Below are 18,293 nucleotides of genomic sequence, written 5' to 3'. Positions count from 1 at the left end.
AATCAGTACAGAGCTGCAAATTAAACAACAATAAAATACCACTTCACACATACTAGGGTGGCTCTAATCCAAATGACAGACAATAACATGTATTAACGAGGATGTGGAGAAATGGAACCCTCATACATTGCTGCTAAGAATGTAGCCCTGCCCAGTTTGGCTCAGCGGTTAGAGCCTCGGCCTATGGTCCAGAGAGATCCAGGTTTGTTTCCCGCTAAGGGTACGTACCTTGGTTGCAGTTTATCCCCAGCCCTGACTGGGTCGTGCAGGAGACAGCCACTTGATGTCCCCCTTTCATGTTGATGTTTCTCTTTCTCTTCTCTCTCTCTCTCTTCCTCTTTCCCTCCCACTCTATCTGAACAAAAAATGGAAAAATGTCCCTGGGTGAGGATAAAAAAAAAAAAGAATGTGAAATGGTGCAGCTGTTTTGGGACTGACAACATATGTCCATGCAAAAACTTGTACATAAATATTCATACAAGCATTATTCATCATAGTTGAAAAGTGTCCATCGATTGATGAATGAATAAACAAAATATGGTACATCCATATAATAATATTATCTAACCATATAAAGGAATAAAGTACTGATACACATTATTCTATGTGAAAGAAGTCAGACAAAAACTATGTCATATAATCCCATTTATATGAAATGTACAGAATAGGCAAATCCATAAAGACAGAAAGTAGACTAGTTTTCCAGGAGCCTGTGGGAAAGAGGAATGAAGGGTGACAGCTAATTTATTCAGGGTTTCTTTTTGTAGTGATACAAGTATTCTGGAATGAGATAGTGGTGATAGTTGCACAACCATTGAATCATATCATTTAAAAGGGGGATTTATGGTATGTTAATTATATCTCACTTTTTAAAAACCAGCATAGATCTATATATTGCAAAGGAAGTCAATTTATGATTTAAGGTTTTCAAAAGCCCAGATGAATTGTCCAGTAAATTATCCATAACATTTAGGAAAAATAATAGTAATTTCAAGAGAAGAGAAAAATTATCTTCCAGAAACTAAAAAGAAAAGAAGACACCTCCAAGTGGTTTTGTGAGGTCAGGATAACCTTGATACCAAAATCTATAGGTTCATTATTTAAAAATTTAATTATAGGTAAGACTCTATTATGAATAGAGTTTAAAAAAAAAAAAAAAAAAAACTAAGCAAAACATTTTCAAATAATATCCATCAACATATAGAAAGGATAAAAGTTCCCAAATAGGTTAGTTTTGTTTTAAGTAATGCACAGTTGTTTTAACATTTAAAAATCAGCTGGGGCCGTATGGCTCAGTGGTTGAGCATTGGCCCATGCACTGAAAGGTTGCTGGTTCAATTCCTGGTTGGGGCACATGCCTGGGATGCAGGCTCAATCCCCATTGTGGGGCATGCAGGAGGCAGCCGATCAATGTTTCTCTCTCATTGATGCTTCTATCTATCTCTCCATCTCCCTTACTTTCTCTCTAAAAATCAATAAAAACATTTTAAAAATCAATGAATACAATCCATCCCACTAACAAGAAATAAAGGGGAAAAAACTGTGTGAGTATCTCAATGGGTGTAGAAATATTATTTGATACAATTTAATATCCAAAAATCAGATAGAAATTTTCATAATCTGTTATAGGGTTATCACACAAAATCAAATTGAAAAAATCCCAAACAAACAAAAATCAGAATATTCAGCATACAACATAATTAACAGTGAATTATTGAATGCTTTCTCCCTGAGACTGGGAATGAGGCAAAGAATAATTCTAATATGTACTACAGATTCTCATTAGTTAAATAAGGCAAATTTTAAAGAAAAAAAAAATATACCCTTGACACCACATGAAGGGACCTGGAGAGTATTATGCTAAGTGAAATAAGCCAATCAGAGAAAGACCAATACCACATGATCTCACTTGATTATGGGATATAATGAAAAAAAAAAAAAAGCTGATGATCAAAATAGATCCAGAGGCTTGAAAGTAGGGAACAGACTGACAAACCTCAGAAGGATGAAGGGTGGGAGGGGTTGGAAGAGATAAACCAAAGAACATATATGCATAACAAATGGACACAAACAATAGTGTGGGGAAGGCAGGAGAGAGGTGGGAGCATGAAGGAAGGGGTTAATGGGGGGAAAAGGGGGGAAACATCTGCAATACTTTCAACAATCAAGATTAAACATATATATTAAAAATAAATAAAAGAAAAAGAAAAAAATTAACAGGGTTATAAAGGAAGAAACAAAATGTTCATTATTCATAGACAATATGATTGTGCTATTGTAATACACTTAGGAAAAAATAGTTTAAATCAATTGAATATTTATATGGTTAACAACTCCAGTTCTGTAACTCACAGCATAGATAAAGTTTAATTTCATATAGATCTCACATTGAAATGTAAAATTTTAAAAAAGGCAAATGAGAATATCTTCAATATCTTTGAGGTAGAAAAAACATTTTTAATGGGATACCAAAAAGCACAAACCATAAAATTTTAATAAATTGGATTTAATTAAAATTAAGAACAAAATACTACTACGAGATAAAAAAATCAAGCCACGGGAGATTGAGCTAGTCAACACATAATTCTTAATGAGAATATATAAAGAATTCACAAATCAGTAAGGAAATGCACATAGTGGGATTAAAAATAAATGTGCACCTCCCCTGGCCAGTTTGGTTCAGTAGTTAGAGCTTTGGCACCTGGACCAAATAGTCATGGGTTCGATTTCAGTCAAGGGTATGTACCTTGGTTTCAGTTCATCTCCAGCCCTGGTCGGGGTCCTTTGGGAGGCAACCAGTCGATGTGTCACTCTCACATAGGTCTCTCTCTCTCTCTCTCTCTCTCTCTCTCCCTCTCTCTCTCTCTCTCCCCCTCTCCCCTTCTCTCCCTCCATCTCTATCTGAGATTCTGAGATAAATTGAAAAATATCCTCTGGTGAGGATTAAAAAAACATTTTTTTTTTGAATTTTTATTTTTTTATTTTATTTTTTTTATTAATTTTTGTTACAGATGATTCTCCTTTTTTCCCCCACTGATTCCCCCCTCCCTCTTCCCTCCCTGCCCCTTCCACAGATTGTTGTCCATGTCCACTGTTCATGCATACATGCATATAAGTTCTGTGGTTCATCCCTCTCCCACCTCCCCACTCCTTAGGGAATTGTCAGTCTGTACCCCGCTTCCGCGTCTCTGGGGCTACCCCATTCCTCAAACTGTTATGTTCATTATACTCCACAAATCAGTGAGATCATATGAAATTTGTCTTTCTCTGTTTGGCTTGTTTCACTTAGGATGATACTTTCCAGGTCCCTCCATGTAGTCTCAAAGGATAAGAGATCTTTCTTTCTTACCGCTGTGCAGTACATTTTTTTAAGTTCACCTGAAACCTGTATAATTTTCTTAACTAATGTCATCCCAATCAATGCAATAAAAAGGAAAAAATAGGCCTGGCCAGTTTGTCTCAGTGGTTAGAGTGTTGGCCCGCGGACCAATGAGTCCTGGGTTTAATTTTAGTCAAGGGCACATACCTCGGTGGCTATTCTTCCAGGGGCCCTGGTCGGGGTCGGGCGGGAGGCAGCCACTCAATGTGTCCCTTTCACATTGATCTCTCTCTCTCTCTCTCTCTCTCTCTCTCTCTCTCTCTCTTCCTCTCTATCTCTCCCACTCTCTTTGAACAAAAATGGAAAAATATTCTTAGGTGAGGATAAAAAAAATAGGAAAAAAATAAATGAGCAAAAGTCTACAAAGTCATTTCACAAAATATGATATTCAGAAGGCTAATAAGCAACCTCATGATGCATGAGGGAAATACAAACTAAAACCACATTTAGGTACTATTTTATAATCATTAGAATAGCTAAATGAATAGACTGACAATACTAAATTTTGGCAAAGTTATGGAGAAGATAAAACTGTCAAATAGTGCCAGTGGGAGTAAACATTGGTACAACCTCTTTGAAAAGGTGTATGACAGTATCTACTAAAGCTAAACACCTGCATACTCAATAATTAAACTCCTAAGTATATACCCAATAGAATGTGCACATATGTATATCCAAAGTTGGGTACAAGAGGCTTCATAGAGGCATATTTGTAATAGCCAAAATTGAAAACAACCCAATTACCCATCAACTGTAGATTGCGTAAATCAATTGTAATCTAAGAATAAAACAGATTGAATCACCACTACACAGAACACCATGGAACCTTACAAACATATCACTGAGTCAATACTAAAGACTAGATATTATATTGCTTCAGTTCTGTGATAAAGCCAGTTTTTACCAGCTTGTGAAAGTGATTGTTTACATTTGTTCTCAACTCCATGTTTACTGATAATCTCATTGGTAGCTTAAAATTGATCATGGTGTGAGTATTTATACGACAGGAATTGTCAAATGTTACAAATTAGGGCTCCTCCTTACCACATCTATAAAAGCTGGGTGTTAGGTACTTACTAGTATACTAATGTATTACCCCAAAACAGGTACCCTATTCTACAGTGAGATAATTCAGAATAGTGGTTACTTAAAAGGAGGAGTTATAACTGAGAATACTGTGGAGTTTTCTAGGGTGCTGGTAAAGTTCCATATTGTGTGTTGATCAAATTGTTGGGTACACAGGTGTATTTATGCCATGAAAGTCATCAAGCAATTAAAATTGATGCATTTCGTCGTGTATATGTACCACAGCTTTTTTTTATCCATTTGTCTACTGATGAACACTTGGGCTGTTTCCACATCTTAGCTATTGTAAATAGTGCTGCTGTGAACATGGGGGGTACATATATTCTTTCTGATTGGTATTTCAGGCTTCTTAGGGTATATTCCTAGAAGTGGGATCACTGGGTCAAATGGAAGTTCAATTTTTAATTTTTTGAGATAATACCATATTGTTTTCCATAGTGGCTGCACCAGTCTGCATTCCCCCGCAGCAGTGAACTAGGGTCCCCTTTTCTCCACACGCTTGTCAATACTTGTTGTTTGATGATTTGCTGATGGTGGTCATTCTGACAGGTGTGAGGTGATACCTCATTGTTGTTTTAATTTGCATATCTCTTGTAATTAGTGATGTTGAGAATTTCAAGAAAGATCTCTTATCCTTTGAGACCACATGAAGGGAACTGGAGAGTATTATCCTAAGCGAAACAAGCCAAGCAGAACAAGACAAATATCACATGATGTCACTTATTTGTGGAATATAATGAACATAACAGTCTGAGGAACGGGGTAATCCCAGAGACGTGGAAGTGGAGTACAGATTGACAATCCTCAGAAGAGGGGTGGGGGGGAGAGATAAACCACAGAATTTATATGCATGTATGCATGAAAAATGGACATGGGCAACAAAGCTGGGGACAGGGCAGGGAGGGCGGGGGCGGGGAGTATCAGTGGGGGAAAAAGGAGAAACATCTGTAGCAAAAATTAATTAATTAAATAATAAAATTGGTGCATTTCACTATATGTATATTACTAAAATATTTTTAAACTACATTAAAATTCTCTGAGAATCATTTTATATATAATATTTATTTTATTGTTAAAAGTATTACTTATGTTCCCCCTTCTATCCCCCATTGACTACCTTCTTCCAGTTCCCAATCCCTTCCTTCTTTCCCCAACCTACCCTTCGTGTCCATTGGTTGAGCATACATGCATATAAGTTCTTTGATTTATCTCTTTCCATCCCTCCCAGTCCCCATACCTCTGAAGTTTGTCAGTCTGCTACTTCCATGATTCTGGATCTATTTTGACTGACAGATTATTTTGTTCATGATGTTCCATTAATAAGTGAGATTATGTGATATTTGTCTTTATTTCTTTTAATGTATTTACTATCTTTTCAGTACGTCTATGATTGAAAGCTTAATAACTTTTTACTTCTCATCCTCTCTCTCCTTCTTAACCCCAAATGCTAACAATCATTTGCTAAATGTTATTATTCTCATTTCTGAATTTCCTTTTTCTATCTATCTCATTATTCCCTTTTCCAATTCTAAAACACTGGTACAAACTTCCATGACTTTGTGCATAAGCTATTATTATCATTTTTAAACCCATCTCCTTGTCTATGCTCTTCCATCTTGAACTTTATCCTACTCAGTGTTGCCAGAACAATCTAGCTATCACTCTCCTGCTCAAAAAGTTTGTGAATATAAAATAGTGAAAATAGGTAAACATCAGCTATTTTGTATGATATTCAAGGTTCATCTCTCAATATTCCCTGTTACCCAACCAACATTACACCCAATTAAATTTGTTGCTATTCCTTAAATATATCCTTTGTTTATTCATGTCCTTCCATGTAGCACAACTTTCTTCCATTTCTGTTTATAAAAAAAACTTTGGTTAACCTTCAAAACACAAATGATTTCTTTGTTTCATCTGGGACATGGTCAGAGTACCTAGTATGTGCTTAATAAATATCAGGTTGACTATCTCACAAATAACAAACCATAGAACCCCTCCTCCTGGAAAAAATCCTTTCCAGCATATGTGGATCTGGACTTTTCCTTTGAGTTTAAAGGTTCAAGTTCTATTTGATAGCTTTGGTATGGCAGATGCTGGAGGATAAGTTTGTATCATTAGAAAGAGTGAAGAACTGTCTATTTCATAGTATGTGAAACAACTCAGAATCACAGCCAGATGGCATGAAGTTTTTCCATCTGGATAAGGAGTAGTATAAGAAGCTAGCAAACGTGTAAGTTTGAAAAGATCCATGAAGGACTTAGGTAATAAGCACAATGTTCATTTCCAAATATATGAACCATATTTAAGAACCATAGGTCTTAAAAACTGAGAAAACCATTTCCAGAGAATACTTATCAAAGAATACCAGCAAAGTAAATATCAGATACAACAGATTTAACAAAGTTCTGACACACTCACATAACTCAATGGCACAAGATAACAATATTCAACTTGGAATAATGTTCAAAGACACTTTTGATTATGTTTCGCACAAATCATCACTCATCTCCAAGGAGAGAAGACAGATGTCCAGCCATTAGCATAATAGAAGAATTGCTTTAAGATTCATATAACATTGGTGATTTTTAAAATTCTTTTCAGCCTATCATATTTCAAGTTGGAGTAGGGCCAGAGGATTCTTTGCTAGCATTACATTTATAATTTTGACAAGAGTCAAAAGATTAATACAAAAAGACACACACACACACACACACACACACACATATAGAACCTGGATTTACCAATTATTATTTTGCCACCTTCTATCATTAAAAGTCAACTTGGCTATAAGTAGAAAACAAAACCAAAACATAAATTTAAAAATAATTATAATTATGTGCCAATGACATGACAATGTAAACAACTCTCAAATTTTCTGAAGACTCATAATCATCAGTGATCCATGGCAGGGAATGGCTTTGAGCTTATACATTTTTAAAAACTATTCTGCAAACTGTCAGGTTTAAAATAAACAGTTAGGACATGTGATGATTTGCTCCTCCAGTTCAGTAGAGATTCATACACAATTAATGATACTGCACAGTGGGAAACAAACGAAATGAACAAAAACACACCACAATTTTTTATTTATATTCCAGATTGTCCCAAAAAGGATTTAAGGTTGCTTTCAAAAAACCATACTGTACAAAAGGATACAAATTAACAGTTGCCAGGGTTGGAAAAATCAGACAGAGATAACATTAGAATTGTAAAGTATAGGGGCCTGTAAAGGTACAATTTGGCTGTTTGCTTTCTAGTGGCTAAACAAAAAGTAAATATAATGAACATGGCCCACAGGGCCCATAAGAGAAAAAGTGAAATTATTCCTAGGTAACTTGTTTGTTTATGATATATAAATCTGAGAGCATTTTCTTCTGTGGGTCCTGATAGAGAGAATACTGTGGGAAGCAGTGGATAAAGTTCCTAACCATGCTTTATGGTAATTTCTTCAGGTTCAGTCAATGGACTAGCACCCAAGTATCATTCAGGAAAAGCGGTTTCTTTACTGAATGGTTATTAGGCACTAAATAAAGCAACACAAATCTCCAGCTCTGATAATCTTACAGCCTGATTGTAAGGTAACATTTAGAAAATCCAGAGCAGACACACAGATGAGGGTAATGAATGGATTAGGTTGGGAAGAGAAGGTAGGAGGACATGGAAAATTCATGAATGAAGTGCAAAGATTTTCTTGGCAAAGATATTTATTTTTTATTCTTTTTCATTTTTTATTGCTGTATTATAGATGTCCCCCATATTCAACCCATTGCCCCCTCCTCCTGGTTCCTGCCTCACCCCAGGCCTTCATTACCCTATTGTCTGTGCCCTAGGGTTATGCATATATGCATATAAATTATTTGGTTAATCTCTTCCCACAACATCTCCCCCCTTCCCTCTAAGATTACTCAATCTGTTTCATATTTCCATGCCTCTATTTCTATTTTATTCATCAGTTTATTTTTTTAATTAAATTCCGTATATACGTGAGATCAAGTGACACTTGTCTTTCTCTGATTGGTTTATTTCACTTAGCAGAATACTCTCTAGGTCCCTCCATGCTGTCTCAAAGGGTAATAGATACTTTTTTTTACAGCTGAATAGTATTCCATTGTGTGTATGTACCGCAGGTTTTTATCCACTCATCTACTGATGGGCACTTGGGTTGTTTCCAGATCTTAGCTATTGTGAATAGCACTGCTATAAACATAGCGTTGTATATATTCTTTTTGATTGGAGTTTTGGTATTCTTAGGCTATATTCCTAGTAGTGGGATCACAAGGTCAAATGGCAGTTCAATTTTTAGTTTTTTGAGGAAATTTCAAACTCTTATCCATAGTGGCTGTACCAGTCTGCATTCCCACCAGCAGTGTACTACCAATCCCTTTTCTCCACATCTGTGTTGGCATTTGTTGTTTATTGAATTATTGGTGGTAGTTGTTCTGACAGGTGTGAGGTGATACCTCATTGTTGCATTAATTTGCATCTCTCTGATGATTAGTGATGTTGATCATTTATTCATATGTCTTTGTGCTGCCTGCATGTCCTGTTTAGAGAAGTGTCTATTCAGTTCCTTGGCCACTTTTAGCTGCATTGCTTGTCTTGCTTTGTTGAATTGCATGAGTATTTTATATACTTTGGAGATAAACCCTTATTAGATGTATCACTGCCAATATGTTCTTCCAAACAGTGAGTTCCCTCTTTATTTTGATGCTGGTTTCTTTTGCTGTGCAAAAGATTTTTAATTTGATGTAGTCCCTTTTGTTTATTTTTTTCCTTTTTTTTCTCGCCCTAGGGGACGTATCTGTGAAAATTCTACAATGTGAGATGTCTCAGATTTTACTGTCTATGTTTACTTCTATAATTTTGTTGTTTCATGACTTACATTTAAGTCCTTTATCCATTTTGAGTTTATTCTTGCATATGGCTTAAGCTGGTGGTCTAGTTTAATTTTTTTGCTTATACCTACCCAATTTCCCCAACACCATTAATTGAAGAGACTGTCTTTACTCCATTGTATGCTCTCTGCCTCCTTTGTCAAGTATTAATTGAGTATACTGGCTTTGGTCAATTTCTGAGTTCTCTGTTCTGTTCCATTGATCTATCTGCCTGTTCTTTTGCAGTACCAGGTTTTGATCACAATGCTTTGTAGTATATCTTGATATCTGGAATTGTGATGCTTCATACTTTGTTCTTCTTTCTCAAGATTTCTGTAGCTATTCGTGGTCTTTTTTGGTTCCACATACATTTTTGGAATCTTTGTTCTAGATCTATGAAATATTCCATTGGTATTTTAATAGGGATTGCATTAAATTCATAGGTAGTTTTGGGCAGTATGGACAGTTTAATGATGTTAATTCTTCCGAACCATGAACAGTATATTCTCCTGCTTGTATATATCTTCCTCTATCTTTTTTTCAATGTCCTATAATTTTCCAAGTACAGGTCTTTTACCTCTTTGGTTAATATTCTACCTAAGTATCTTAATTTTGTGTTGCAATGGTAAATGGGATTGCTTTTTAAGTTTCTCTTTCTGATAATTTATTATTGATGTATACAACTGCCATCTGTTTCTGGGTGTTAATTTTATATCCTGCTACATTGCTGAATTCATTTATTAAATACAGTAGTTTTTTGTGGAGTCTTTAGAATTTTCTATGTACAGTATCATGTCATCTACAAATAATGACAGTTTTAGCTACTCCTTTCCAATTTGGATGCCTTTTATTTTTCTTCTTGTCTGATCACTGTGGCTTGGACTTCTAGTACTATGTTGAATAAAATTGAGGAAAGCAGACATCCCTGTCTTGTTCTAGATCTTGTTCTTGTTCTTAGGGGAAATGCTTTTAGTTTTGGCCCATGTAGTATGATGTTGGCTGTAGGTTATTTATATATGGCCTTTGTTATGTTGAGATGTGATCCCTCTATTCCCACTTTGCTGAGAGTTTTTATCAAAGTGGGAGTTGGATTTTTTCAAATGTTGTGTGTTTGTGTGTCTATTGATATGATCATATGATTTTTATCTTTCAATTTGTTTATGTGATGTATTACATTTATTGATTTGTGAATATCATGCCAGCCTTGCATCTGTGGAATAAATCACACTTGATCATTGTGTATTATTTTTTAATATATTGTTGGATCTGGTTTGCTAATATTTTGTTGAAGATTTTTTACTGTCATTATTTGCTTTTGGAATTAGGATAATGTTGGTCTCATTAAAAGAGCTTGGAAGTCTTCCTTCCTCTTGATTTTTTTTCAAATGGTTTGAGGAGAATAGGTGTTAGTTCTTCCTTGAATGTTCAGTACCTCCCCCCCCAACCCACCCCCAATGAAGCTTCCAGACCAGGGATTTTGTTTGCTGAGAGTTCATTGATTACTGCTTCAATTTCATTAGTTGTTATTGTCTGGTCAGGTTTCCTGATTCTTCCTTGTTGAGTTTTAGAAACTTGTTTCTAGAAATTAGTCCATTTCACCTAGGTTGTCCAATTTGCTAGCATGTAGTTGTTCATAATATTTTCTTACAATTGTTTGTATTTCTTTGGTGTCAATTTATATTTCACTTCTTTCATTTCTGATTTTATTTATTTTGTTCCTCTCTCTTTGTTTCTTAACGAGTCTGGCTAAAGGCTCATCATTCTTGTTTATCTTTTCGAAGAACTAGCTCTTAGTTTCATTGATATTTTGTATTATTATTTTTTTTTAGTCTCTGTCATTTATTTCCACTCTGATCTTTATTGTTTCCTTCTAACTAGTTACTCTGGGTTTTCTTTTTTGTTTGTTTGTTTTAATATGTTTTCATTGATTTTTTAGAGAGAGAGAAAAGCTGAGAGAGATAGAAACATCAATGTGAAAGAGACACATGGATCGGCTGACTCCTACACACCTGCTACTGGGGATTAAGCCGGCAATTCGGGTATGTGCCCTGACCAGGAATTGAAGTGGTATCTCTCAGTACTGAAAATGACGCTCAGTTCACTGTGCCACACGAGCTGGGCTGGGTTTTTCTTTCTATTCTCTTGTTAATTCTTTATGTTGTAAGGTTAGATTGCTCATTAGAATTTTTTCTTGTTTCTTGAGGTAGGTCTGCAGTGCTATGAACTTCTCTCTCACGACTGCTTTTGCTTTGTCCCATAGATATCAAGTTGTTATGTGTTCATTTTCATTTGTTTCCAGAAAGTTTTTATTTCCTCCTTGAACTCATTGGTAACACATTCATTGTTTAATAACATGCTATTTAGCCTCCATGTGTTTGAATGTTTTTGAGTGTTTTTATTGTAATTGATTTCTAGTTTCATGCCATTGTTATCTGAGAAGATGCATGGTATGATTTCAATCTTCTTGAACTTGCAGAGACTGTTTTTATCCTAACGTGTGATCTATCTTTGAGAACCTCCCATGTACAGTTGCAAAGAATGTATATTCTGCAGCTTTGGGATGAAATGTTTTGTAAATGTCTATTAAATCTATTTGATCAAGTGTACTGTTTAAGATTGCTGTTTCCTTGTTAATTTTTTGTCTGAAAGATCTATCCTATGATGTCAGTGGGGTGTTCAAGTTCCCTACTATGATTGTATTGTTGTCACTCTCTCTCTCTTAAAGTCTTCCAGAAGTTTTTGTTTGTTTGTTTGTTTATATATTGTTAATTTTTCTAACTACTGCTCTAATTAGGTGTTTCTTTCTACCTTGTCTTCTAATGTACTGATTTGGTCCTCCACTTCTTCTAATCTACTTTTGATTCCTTCCATAGTATTCTTTATTTCAACCATGTCATTCTTAATTTCTGATTGATTCTTATTCATGGCTTCTACCTTTTTTTCATCCTGATGTATTTTCCACTGATTTCCTTTATAGTTCTCATTATGTTGCTTATACTTCCACTAAGTTTTTTGAGCACCCTTGAAACCATTACTTTGAATTCTTTATCTAAAAAATTGTTTTTCTCCATTTCATTTAGTTCCTTTTCTGTTGAGCCTCCTTTTCTTTCATTTGGGGATTGTTTCTTTGTTTCACCATTTTAGTGGACCCATGGTCTGGGGCCTGGTGAGGCAGGCCTGGTCACAGGAGCAGGTTGGTGCATTCAGGGTCATCAGGTCACAGTGGGTCATGTGTACCAGATCTCAAATCTGGTCCAGTCATTCGGGTGTGCTTGTGGCTCTTGGCAGCAAGCCTGGGGAATGCCGCAGTGGTAGGGAAAATGGTTCTCAATATGGTGATGGATTGTGGCAGGGCCAGCGGCTGTTGTGGGGGTTTAGTGGCTCTTAGCAATGCTGGTGGTGGCAGCAGGGCTAGCAGCTCTTGGCAGTGGTAGCAGCAGAAGGACCAGCAGCCCTTTGTTGTAGCAGGCTTAGAAGGTCTCTATTGTGGTGGGGCTGGCAAGATGAAAGCTCTATGTTGTGACACAGCCTATGGGGACAGAAGCTTGCAACTGCATCAGTGGTTTTCTGCAGCAGCATGGCTGGTGAGGCCATTGGCCTTCTGCTGCTGGCGGGACCCATGGAGGTGGCAGCCTTCTGTTATGGCAGGACCCATGGGGGGTGGCAGCACTCTGCTGCTGGTGGGACCCATGGGGTCAGTGGCTCTCTGCTATGGCAGGACCTGTAGGGTCAGTGGCCCTCTGCTGCTCATGGGACCTGTGGGGGAGGTGGCCCTCTGCTGCTGGCAGGACCCAAGTCTGACAATTTTGGCTGTAGAGATGTGGTGTTGAGTGCACTTGTCTATGGCCTCTATGCACTGGGTCTCTGCTATTCTCTGCAGCTTCGCCCCAAGGAGGACCCTACAGATCATCCAACATGGCACACTCTCTGATCAAAGTGGGAAGAAGCATCCACTGGGGTGCATGTTGCAGTAGCCAACAGCTCCCACACCCAGAGCACCCAAATGGCCTGCCCTAAGTTACCACACTGACAGGCAGATGCTCACCCCCACTCACATGCATGTACACTTTCTTATACTTACTCACACTCTCACTCTCACTCCAGTCCTGCCCACCACCATGTTTCATGTTCAAAACATTTATTTCATGTCAAATTTTATTTTGCAACATTCTTACTCTTCAAAGCAGCAGAATGCAAAATATACTACCTCATCCAGTCAGGTAATATACTTGATAGAAATTTAGGAAAAAATACCTGCAATTATAATTATTTCATATACATTTGTATACAATGAGCCAAGTTAAAGTTGGAAATGTTTTTAAGGAAAATATGACAACCTTATTTCTTTTGTTTTGGCCTTCTTTTTGAATATAATGGAACAAACTGACCTGGTGCAGAGGCTCTTGTCAATGAATGCAGAGAGTCATATAAACTACTAAAGCACATTGTTTTCTTTTCCCCTTTTTGAAAATACCCTTCCCTCTGAGGATATATTTTTAAATTTATTTATTAATTTTAGAGACATAGGAAGGAAGAGAGAGAGAGAGAGGGAGACAGAGGGAGAAACACTGATGTAAGAAATATCAATCAGTTGCCTCCCACATGTGCCCTGACCAGGGATCAAGCCTGCAACCTGGGTATGTGCCTTGACCAGTAATTGAACCCATCACCTTTTGGTGTAGAGGATGACACTCCAATGAACTGAGCCACACCAGCCAGGTATATGGATATTTTTAATAAGAAGGTTTAGTCTAAACCTTCTAATAACTACCCACTCCTTAAATGTGGGCTCTGTAATATATCTTAAAGTACACTATCACATCAATTAGCATATACCTGCATTAATTCATTTAATATACCTTTATGGAATGCCTATTATGTGCTAGAAACTATTCTAGGCACTGGGAGTCAGCAGTGAACAAATTGTCAAAATTACTGCCTTATATTCAGGTTAGGAAGAAAAACAATAGTAAATGTAAGTCTGGTGATAAATACAATGATAAAAATAAATGAAGTAAGAGAGACAGATAGATATGGTAGATGGATAGCAGTCAAGTTCTTTTATATAGGATAATTGAAGTTCCTGAAACAGGACTGTGTTCAGTCTATTTGAGGGATAACAAGAAGGCAATTTTGGATGGAACAGTGAGAATGAAGGGTAGAGTAATAGGAGCTGAGATCAGGGAGGTACCCAAGGACAGAACTTGCAGGACATTATAGGCCATAGCCAGGACTTTGATTTTACACTAAAGAAAATAAGAATGATTTAGAAGGTTTGAACAAGGGAGTTGTATGATTCCATTTGTTATTTTTAAGGGGATTACTATGGCTGCAGCAAATATAATCCTAGATTATTCAGGACAAAGATGGAAGCAGGAAAACCAGTTAGGAGGAACCTATAATCCAGATAGTGGATGACAGTGGTTTACACCAAGATGATAGTAGTAGAAATATTAAAAAATGGTCAGACATCACAGCCCTACACTCAATGCCCAGCATTCATGTATGGATTTGAAGCAGAGGTACAGTGAATGGATAACTGGCACAGAAAAATCACCTTAATAGTTGTGAATCTGGGAGTCCTTTGTACTATTCTGGAACTCTTTTTTATATTTGAAATTACTCCTAAGTTTAAAAACATAGCTGAAACTGGACAAAATAAGACTGGTTTTCACTTTAAAAATTGCACTGGAGAATAAAGAGAAAGATGGTGGTGGGCAGGACCAGAGAGAGGGTGAGTGCATGAGAGAGTAAGCGAATGTGAGAGAGAGTGTGAGTGGACGTAAATGTGGACGACCAAACTCGTGCAGTGCAGAAACATGGAGCAGAAATTTCCTGTGCTGTGGGTGAGGAGCAGCCAGCTACCATGGTAAGTGGCTCTTCAGAGCGCTTATCCCTGTGCAGTGGGGAGGTCCCACCATTTTGGATGATCCCAGGTCCTCCCTGGGAAGAGGCAGTGGGAGTGGCTAGGGTCCAGCAACCTGAGCCCACCAATGCACCTGGCACAATTGGACCAGTGGATCCCCTGTGTCAACACAGATCAGTGCACAGTAGCAGAGCTATCAAGGTGCCTGCTGCAGAAACTGCAAATGGCCAGGAGCCCAGCACCATCCCCCACAGTAGCAGCCTGATCAGAGTCAAGAGCTACCCCCAGCAACAGAGGATCAGGAACAGACATTAACCCCCCAGGCAACAGAAGCACAGATAAGCAGCTGAGACCCATCCCCAAAAGCTTTTACAGAGGCTGAGCAGGAGCTGAGTCCCACTGAGCAGCAGTTCTCCCCAGCTGCCAGTGGCAGGTCCTGGGGCTCCATCAGGGCCTGTGCAATCCAGCTGCCCATGGGATAGCTGGGGAGCCAGGGCTCCAGAGGGACCTGTGTGACCCAAATTCCCACAAGACCTGTGGGGAGCCGCGGCTCCAGCAGGGACTGTGAGACCCAGCTGCCACGATGCTGGCAGGGAGTGAGGCTCCAACAGGGCCTGAACAATACAGCTGTAGGTAACACCAGTGACCAGCAGGGAACACAGCTTCAGAGGGACTGACGCTGTACAGCAGCAGCACTTACCAGGACAAAACAATACCAGCCCCGAGTAAACAATCCTCCAAGACCCACAGCAGGCAAGAGGCAACACTCAACAGAACAGTCTGGGAGGAACAGCAGCCTTATTTGATACTCAGTGAGCTGCACACACATTCCGACATCCCTCACTGGGTCTAGAGCTACCAGATGGCTAAAACAGGGAAACAAAGAAACAACACCCAAAAGAAAGACAAAGAGGAATCACCAGAAAAGGAACTACAGAAAATAGAAGAAAGCAAATTGTCAGATAAAGAATTCAAAGCTGAAAAAAAAAAAATGACGGTGGAGTGAATAAAAGCTACAAAGACCATCTCCCAAAACCAAACTAAAATTAAAATGAAAATAAAAACAAATCGTCATGAAAAAGCAACAGAAAAGCAGCTTGGAAAACCATGTAACCAGGGACACTGACACGATCCTGGTAGGATTGCAGAGGTGCGAAAAGGGGGCTGGGAGCCCATGGTCAGCAGCGACCTTAGCTGTGAGCAGCACACTCAGGTGAAATTCTCAAGTGGCTCTGCAGCGCAGAGTCAGGACAGATGATAAAATAGCCAAAGCCATTCACCTTGGGCTCCAGCAGAGTGAGGGCAGACTGGAATGGAACAGTGTGGGGACCCTCGGGATTTGGAGGGCACTCAGAGCTTTTGCTGAGTTGCGAGCATGCAAGACATTGGTCATTTTACTCCTTCCCAGGGTTCTGGGGAGAGGCATTGGTCCCTCCCTCAGAGATTCAACGCCAACCAGTGGCCATTGAAATGGAAATTGAGGGTTATTATCGACTAGCATCTGCTGTATCCTTGGGAAATCCTCTTATGCTGAACACCTGACAGAGTTTTGCATTCAACTGAGAAGCCAAGGCTCTTCACATAACTGTGACCAATAGCCTCCAAGAAAAATGCTAGAGAATATCTGAACAATTCCAGAGCTTGAAACTCTGCCCAGAAAGGTAAGACTTGATAGTGGTGTTTAACATGGGTCCTCCCATGCTCATCCAAACCCAGTAGAGGGTGCCACAAAGAACAGAACACCAACACCCACAGGAAAAATTTGGCAGGGTCCAAAGCCCACTGAGATAGGCAAAATGGTGAAACAAAGAAACAAATGTCAAATGAAAGAAAAGAGACCCTCTACCAAAGATGAGATAAATGAGATGCAGTTAAGCAAGTTAACAGAACTAAAATTCAGACCATGATCTTGAGAAAGCTCAACAGCATGTGTAAGGTCATGAGCACCGTGACAAAAGACATAGAAATGTGGAAAATAAACCAGTTGGAAATTAAAAACCACCAGGAAGAAATAAAAAAATGACATATCAGAAATCAAGAACATATTGGAAGGTCTGAACAGCAGAGTAGAAGAAGCTGAGGACCAGATCAGTGAATTAAAAGACAGGGTAGAAAAAATTAACTAATCAGAAAACCAAAAGGATAAAAATATTAAAAAAAACAGGAAGACAGCTTTAGAGAACTGTGGAACATCTGGAAACGTAATAATATTCGCATCATAGGAGTCCCAAAAGAAAAAAATGAAGAAGGGTTAGAGAATATATTTGAACAAATAGTGAAAATAAACTTCCTTAATTTGGTGAAGGAAGAAGGCATTCAAGTTTAAGAAGCACAGAAAGCCCCAAGAAAGAAGAACCAAAACAGGCACACACCAAAACACATAGTAATCAAAATGCCAAAAATTAAGGACAAATAGAGAATCCTAAAAGTAGCAAGAGGTAAGCAACATGTTACCTACAAAGAAACCCCCATAAGGCACTCAGCAAACTTCTCAACAGAAACACTACAGGCCAGAAGGGAATGGCATGAGGTAATCAAGGTCATGGAAAACAAGGATCTGAAACCAAGACAACTCTACCCAGTAAGGCTATCATTCAAAATAGAAGGTCAAATAAAGAGTTTCCTAGATAAGAAAAGGCTAAGGTAATGCATTAACACCAAATCAGCACTACAAGTTATGTTAAAAGGACTGCTGTAATTGCCAAGAGAAATAGGAAGAAAAATATAATCTCACTATACAAAAATGGCAATAAATAAGTACATATCAATAATCACCTTAAATGTAAATGGATTGCATGCTACCATAAAAAGACACAGAGTAGCTGATAGGACAAGAAAGTATGACTCATCTATATATTGTTTACAACAGACTCACCTCACAACAAAAGAATCACATAGGTTGAAAGTGAAGGGATAGAAAAAAAAAAAATCTTCCAAGTAAACGGAAAGGAAGAAAAAGCTGGGATAGAAATACTGATATCTCACAAGATATATTTCAAAATGAAGGCTATAACTAGAGACAAAGAAGGCCACTACATAATATTGAAAGGATCTATCCAACAGGAAGATAAAACCTTGATAAACA

The sequence above is a fragment of the Molossus molossus genome, unplaced genomic scaffold (genome assembly GCF_014108415.1).
Source record: "Molossus molossus isolate mMolMol1 unplaced genomic scaffold, mMolMol1.p scaffold_m16_p_2, whole genome shotgun sequence".
In the NCBI taxonomy this organism is placed as follows: Eukaryota; Metazoa; Chordata; class Mammalia; order Chiroptera; family Molossidae; genus Molossus; species Molossus molossus.
This window is presented reverse-complemented; position numbering follows the sequence as displayed.